The sequence below is a fragment of the Tachyglossus aculeatus genome, chromosome X4 (genome assembly GCF_015852505.1).
Source record: "Tachyglossus aculeatus isolate mTacAcu1 chromosome X4, mTacAcu1.pri, whole genome shotgun sequence".
NCBI lineage: Eukaryota > Metazoa > Chordata > Mammalia > Monotremata > Tachyglossidae > Tachyglossus > Tachyglossus aculeatus.
The window spans coordinates 2,727,294-2,735,041 of record NC_052098.1 but is presented as its reverse complement, the minus strand read 5'-3'; the positions used below and the strand labels follow the sequence as shown (position 1 = coordinate 2,735,041).

Genomic DNA, 7,748 nt, shown 5'->3' with positions numbered 1-7,748 from the left:
TGGATGGGGTCAAGAGAGCGGAGACCTCTGTGAGGGACTAATATGGATTTACAGGGAAAGGAGTGTATACATATACATATGTATATAGCTGTTTATATCTGTAATGTATTTATCTATTAATTTATCTATGTTAATGTCTGTCTCCTCCCTTAGATTGTGAGCTCGTTGTGGGCAGGGAATGTGTTTGATGCTATATTGTACTCTCCCAAGCGCTTAGTACAGTGCTTTGCTCACAGTAACTGCTCAATAAATGTGATTATTAATGATAATAACAATAACAGTGACAGCTGTTGATCTTAAATAGTGCCTTTATTCCAGAGAGAGCTCTCCCCGACTAGACTGTAAACTCCTGGAGGGCAGGGAGTGTGTCTACCAACTCTTATGTGTCTGTTATATTGTTCTAATGTACTCTCCCAAGCACTTAGCACAGTGCTCTGCACACAGTAAGCACTCAATAAATACCACTGATTGTTGTATTTTCCCAAGTGCTTAGTACAGTGCTCTGCACACAGTCAGCACTTGAGAAATATCAATCTATTTAGTGAGCAGTTACTATGTGCAGAGCACAGTGCTAAGTGCTTAGACGAGTACCCTGCTCGTTCAAGCTCTCATCCTATCCCGTCTGGACTACTGCATCAGCCTTCTCTCTGATCTCTCATCCTCGTGTCTCTCCCCACTTCAATCCATACTTCATGCTGCTGCCCGGATTGTCTTTGTCCAGAAACGCTCTGGGCATGTTACTCCCCTCCTCAAAAATCTCCAGTGGCTACCAATCAATCTGCGCCTCAGGCAGAAACTCCTCACCCTTGGCTTCAAGGCTCTCCATCACCTCGCCCCCTCCTACCTCACCTCCCTTCTCTCCTTCTACAGCCCAGCCCGCACCCTCCGCTCCTCTGCCACTAATCTCCTCACTGTGCCTCGTTCTTGCCTGTCCCGCCATCGACCCCCGGCCCACGTCATCCCCCGGGCCTGGAATGCCCTCCCTCTGCCCATCCGCCAAGCTAGCTCTCTTCCTCCCTTCAAGGCCCTACTGAGAGCTCACCTCCTCCAGGAGGCCTTCCCAGACTGAGCCCCTTCCTTCCTCTCCTCCTTGTCCCCCTCTCCATCCCCCCATCTTACCTCCTTCCCTTCCCCACAGCACCTGTATATATATATATATATATATGTTTGTACATATTTATTACTCTATTTATTTATTTATTTATCTTACTTGTACATATCTACTCTATTTATTTTATTTTGTTAGTATGTTTGGTTTTGTTCTCTGTCTCCCCCTTCTAGACTGTGAGCCCGCTGTTGGGTAGGGACTGTCTCTATGTGTTGCCGACTTGTACTTCGCAAGAGCTTAGTACAGTGTTCTGCACACAGTAAGTGCTCAATAAATATGATTGATTGATTGATTGATTGAGTACAGTACAAGATTAGCGGACATGCTCGCTGCCCATAACGAGCTTACAGTCTCTAATGGGGCTGACCGGGAATAGAGAAGCAGTTTGGCCTAGTGAATAGATCACAGGCCTGGGATTCAGAAGGACCTGGGTTCTAATCCCAGCTCTGCCTCTTGTCTGCTGTGTGACCATGGGCAAGTCGCTTTAACTTCTCCGTGCCTCAGTCATGCCATCCGTAAAATGGGGATTAAGGCTGTGAGCCCTGTGTGGAACATAGATTGGGTCAACCTCGATTTGCTTATATCTACCCCAGTGCTTAGTACAGTACCCGGCACCTAGTAAATGCTTAACAAATACCGTAACAAGAAAATAGAGGTGGGGCAATGCACTTGTTTGATTGGTTCAAAGCAACCACCGGCAACTGCTCAAAACAGCCCAGTGAGGGAGATAGTAAGCATTAGCAGGGCAGTAGTACAGTGCTTTGCACACAGTGCTTTGCTCAGTAAATACGATTGAACTGAACAGTACTTTTGTTAGAGAAATGGAGGCTGGGGGCTTGGGTCCCATAACCAACTGGCAATTTACCTCAGGAAAGGATACAGGCATCAACATCGTCATCATCAATGTCATAGTGCAGCATTTCTTGTCACATATTCACTTTAACTTAACAGCAGGTTAAAGGGCTGCCAAGTCTCCTGCCTGGAGATGGGGTAAGTCAGTCAGTCATATTTACTGAGCGCTTACTGTGTACTAAGAGCTTGGGAGAGTACAACAGAGAGAGGAGGGGCGGAAAAGGAACCCAGGAGTGGAGCAGAGAGGAAGTACCTTAGGTGGAAAGCGAGGGGAAGTTCCCAGCCCTGGGAATCCAAAGGTCTCCAGCAGGAAGTGGCAAGGCAGAATTAGGAGAAGTTACTTTCATGTTTCAGAGTGTGCCCAGTGGAGTCTGTAATAATAGATTGGAAGCAGTGAGGCCTAGTGGAAAGAGACTGGGCCTGGAAGTCAGGAGGACCTGGATTCTAAACCCAGCTCCACCACTTGTCTGCTGTGTGACCTTGGGCACGTCGCTTCACTTCTCTGTGCCTCAGTTACCTCATCTGGGTAAATAAGGATTAGCTCCTACTCTTTCCTCCTTAAACTGTGAGCCCCATATGAGACAGGGACTGTGTCCAACCTGATTAACTCGTATCTACCCCAGCTCTTAGAACAGTGCTTGGCACATAGTAACAAGTACCATAATTATTATCAGCAGTAGTAGTCATAGGAAAAGAAGAAGAAGGAGGAAGAGGAGTATTTATTGGGTGCAGTGCACTGTACCAAACACTTGGGAAAAACAGAACGACCAAGTGATGATGATATCAAGCACTTAGTACAGTGCTCTGCACACAGTAAGCACTCAATAAATACGATTGAATGAATTTGTTAAGCGCTTACCCTCAGCCAGTTAATCAATGGTATTTAGTGAACGCTTACTGTTTGCAGAGCACTGTACTAAGAGCTTGGAAGAGTACATGGCATAGTGGATAAAGCACGGGCCTGGGAGTCAGAAGGTCATGGGTTCTAATCCTGACTCCGCCACTTGTCTGCTGTGTGACCTTGGGCAAGTCCCTTCACTTCTCTGGGCCTCAGTTTCCTCATCTGTAAAATGAGGATTGAGACTGTGAGCCCAACGTGGGACAGGGACTGCATCCAACCCGATTTGCTCGTATCCACCCCAGTGCTTAGTACGGTGCCTGGCACATAGTGCTTAACAAATATCATAATTGTTAATGTTATTATTACAATGCAAGAGAGTTAGTAGATGTGTTCCCTAATTCCTCAGAGGTAGCAACAACATCCCACACCGACTTTACACCATCATATGGCTAAAGCTTTATGAAGAACTGAGAACTTGCCAACATGTGACGAGATGGCCTTAGTTCCAACTTTGAGGAAATCACCACTGCAATCAAACCCTTGAAGAATGGTAATGATCCGACAAATGCCAAGACCTATAAGCTGGAAGAGGTTGTTCCCTTCAGCCAGCTAAAATAATATTTTCTTCAACAAGGGAACAAAGAAGAAAGGCACAGAGATCATACTTTCGTCGCCATCTTCAAGTAGAAAAGCGAGAGATCTGAACAGAGAAACTATCAAGGCAACCCACCCCTTTCTATTCTTCACAAGATTTAAGCCAACCTCATGGCTTAGTGGAAAGACTCCGGGCCTAAGAGTCAGAGGACCTGGGTTATAATCCTGGCTCCGCCACTTGCTCTATCCACTAGGTCACCCAGCGGATGTGTGGCGGAGGCAGAATTCGAACCGAGGTCCTGACTCCCAGGCCCGGGCTCTAGCCTCAAAGCCACGCTGTTTCTCCTTATTATCATCATCATCATCATCAATCGCATTTATTGAGTGCTTACTATGTGCAGAGCACTGTACTAAGCGCTTGGGAAGTACAAATTGGCAACATATAGAGACAATCCCTACCCAACAGTGGGCTCACAGTCTAAAAGGGGGAGACAGAGAACAAAACTAAACATACTAACAAAATAAAATAAATAGAATAGATATGTACAAGTAAAATAAATAAATAAATAGAGTAATAAATATGTACAAACATATATACATTTATACAGGTGCTGTGGGGAAGGGAAGGAGGTAAGAAGGGGGGATGGAGAGGGGGACAAGGGGGAGAGGAAGGAAGGGGCTCAGTCTGGGAAGGCCTCCTGGAGGAGGTGAGCTCTCAATAGGGCCTTGAAGGGAGGAAGAGAGCTAGCTTGGCAGATGGGCAGAGGGAGGGCATTCCAGGCCCGGGGGATGACGTGGGCCGGGGGTCGATGGCGGGACAGGCGAGAACGAGGTATGGTGAGGAGATTAGCGGCAGAGGAGCGGAGGGTGCGGGGTGGGCTGTAGAAGGAGAGAAGGGAGGTGAGGTAGGAGGGGGCAAGGTGATGGAGAGCCTTGAAGCCCAGGGTGAGGAGTTTCTGCCTGATGCGCAGATTGATTGGTAGCCACTGGAGATTTTTGAGGATTATTATCACCCTGCTGATCTTGTATCTACCCCAGCGCTTACTACAGTGGGGAGCAGCATGGCACGTGTTGTCTTGGGTAAGTCACTGCATTTCCCTGTGCCTCAGTTTCCTCCTACTTAGACTGTGGGTCCCGTGTGGGACCTGACAATCTTGTATCTACCCCAGTGCATAATACAGTGCTTTGCACTTAATAAGCACTTAACAAATATCAAAATTCTACTTAAAAATCAGCCAGAATCTTCCTGCGTCAGCCACTTCAGGAATCAAAATGTGTCTGTGGATTGCCACCGAGGACAGCAAACTTTATCTTTGCTGCCTATCAGATAGAGAAGACATGTAGGAAACCATAACATAACTTTATTATAGCAATTGACTGTATCAGCAAATCAAGGTTCTGGTAGCAACTCTTGAGAAATGTCTTACGACTGTGGCAGTAGTGTAGAAGTAGAATAGAAGTAGAATAGAGCCCGGGCCTGGAAGTCAGAGGACCTGGGTTCTAATCCCGGCTCTGCCATCTGTCTGCTGAGTGACCTTGAGCAAATCACTTAGCTTCTCTGTGCCTCAGTTCCCTCATCTGTAAAATGGCGATTAAGACTGTAAGCCCCAAGAAGGGCATGGACTGTGTCCAATCTGATTATCTCATATCTAATCCAGTGCTTAGTATAGTGCCTGGCACATAGTAAGTACTTAACAAATACCATAAAAAATATCCATAAATGTTCAAATAACTGATGGCAGCAAAGCAGCATGGCTTAGTGGAAAGAGCACGGGCTTGGGAGTCAGAGGTCATGGGTTCTAATCCCAGCTCTGCCACTTAGCTATGTGACTTTGGGCAAGTCACTTCACTTGTCTGTGCCTCAGTTACCTCAACTGTAAAATGGGGATTAAGACTGTGAGCCCATGTGGGACAACCTGATTACATTGTATCTCTCCCAGTGCTTGGAACAGTGCTTGGCACATAATAAGCACTTAACAAATACCATTACTATTATTATTATTATTATTATGACCAGGGAGGGAGAGGATTGATCAGAGAATGACTCTTGGAGGAGGTGACTTTTTAGGAGAGCTTTGAAGGAGGAAATACATGTGGTTCAAGAGTGCTAAAGGGTTAAGGAGTACCCTGTGGTATGACAGGCCTAGTAAGGAAGTGATCAGTGGCAGGAGACTCAAAAACTTGGAAGGCGTAATAATAATTGTTATGTTTGTTTTCATTCATTCAATCGTATTTATTGAGCACTTACTGTGGGCAGAGCACTATACTAAGCACTTGGAAAGTTCAATTTCAATCAATCAATCAATCAATCAATCGTATTTATTGAGTGCTTACTGTGTGCAGAGCACTGTACTAAGCGCTTGGGAAGTACAAGTTGGCAACATATAGAGACAGTCCCTACCCAACAGTGGGCTCACAGTCTAGAAGGGGGAGACAGAGAACATAACCAAACATATTAACAAAATAAAATAAATAGAATAGATAGGTACAAGTAAAATAAATAAATAAATAGAGTAATAAATATGTACAAACATATATACATATATACAGGTGCTGTGGGGAAGGGAAGGAGGTAAAACGGGGGGATGGAGAGTGGGAGGAGGGGGAGAGAAAGGAGGGGGCTCAGTCTGGGAAGGCCTCCTGGAGGAGGTGAGCTCTCAGTAGGGCCTTGAAGGGAGGAAGAGAGCTAGCTTGGCAGATGGGCAGAGGGAGGGCATTCCAGGCCAGGGGGATGATCCCTACCCAACAATGGAGTCACATCTAACGCTTAAGTGGCTGATGCAGGAGGATTCTGGCTAATAAGAAGTAGAATTTTGGTATTTGTTAAGTGCTTGCTATGTGCCAAGCACTGTATTAAGCGCTGGAGTAGATAAAAGATCATCAGGTCCTACATGGGGCTCCCAGTCTAAGTCGGAGAGAGAACAGCGACTGAATCCCCATTTTGCAGATGAGGGAACAGAGGCCCAGAGAAGTGAAGTGACTCACCCAAGGTCACCCAGCAGACAAGAGGCAGAGCCATAATTAGAACCCAGGTCCTCTGACTCCCAGGCTCGGGCTCTTTCCATTAGGCCACACTGTTTCTACAGTGAAGAAGGCAAGCTGGGTGTAGTGGGAGAAAGCATATTGGTCAGAGGGAGGCATCTGATAGAGAGCTTTGAAATCAATGGTCCAGTGTTTTCTAAGAAAATACATGGGAAACCATTGGAGCTTTGTGAGGAGGGAAGTGATGTGGTCTAAATAGCGTCTGAAGAAGCCAATACTGTGCAGCCATATGTAGGCTAGATTGAAGAGTAGAGACGCTTGAGAGAGGGTAATGAGGTGGCTGTATCAGTAATCCAGTCTTGTCTTGTCCTATGCTGTCGAGTCGTCTCCGACCCACAGTGATGCCATGGACACATCTCTCCCAGAATGCCCCACCTCCATCTGCAATCATTCCAGTAGTGTATCCATAGAGTTTTGTTGGTTAAAATACAGAAGTGGTTTACCGTTGCCCCTTCTGCACAGTAAACTTGAGTCTCTGCCCTCGACTCTCTTCCATGCCTCTGCTGTCCAGCCCAGGGGAGTTTTGACTTGTAGCAGATGGCCTTCCACTTGCTAGCCACTGCCCAAGCTAGGAATAGAATGGGTATGCCTCCACTTGACTCTTCCTCCCATAGTCGAGACTGGTAGAGTACCAGAAACTCTCCAGGTGCGACCCTGAGAGGATGGCAATCCAGTACTCGGCGGTAAAGAAGATTTGAACTCAGGCATCGGTAAGGGTGGAGAGGAAGGGGTGGATTGGTGAACAGAGGAAGAATTGTCATGATTTAGAAACATATTAAATATGAGAGGTAAATGACATAGAGGAGTAAAAGATGATGCCGAAATTGTGAGCTTCTAGGACAGGGAGGATGGTGATGGTGTCAAGAAGGGACAGAGATGGGAAAATTAGGAAGGAGAGACAGGTTAGGAGGAAACAAGAGGAGCTGTGTTTGGGACATATTGAGATTAAGGTGCTGGCAGGTCATCCGAATGAGGAATTCACAAAGCTGACTGAATGCACTGAAAATGGTAGGCGACTTCAATGTGAATAAGTGCAAAGCATCGCAACCAGGGAAAAATCATTCAAACCACAGTTCCATGATGTCGGGCTGGGTGATATTAGACACGCCTCAGGGAAGAGAACTTGGAGTCATCGTTGACTATTCTTTTATGTCATCGGTCCAATGTACTAAGCACTCGGGAGAGTACGCAATAACAATGAACAGAATTGGTAGACACATTCCCTGCCCATGGCAAGCTTACAGTCTAGAGGGGAAGACAGACATTAATATAAGTAAGTAAATTATAGATATGGATATAAATGCTGTGGGG

The 7,748-nt window shown here is 46.1% G+C and overlaps 1 non-coding gene across 1 annotated transcript; it reads right to left on the bottom strand.

The window, feature by feature from the left end:
• Positions 1-6,963: 6,963 nt before the first annotated feature.
• Positions 6,964-7,101, bottom strand: LOC119948394. Its single transcript, XR_005456793.1, has one exon. It is a non-coding gene; the product is annotated as a small nucleolar RNA SNORA7 (small nucleolar RNA).
• Positions 7,102-7,748: the final 647 nt, after the last annotated feature.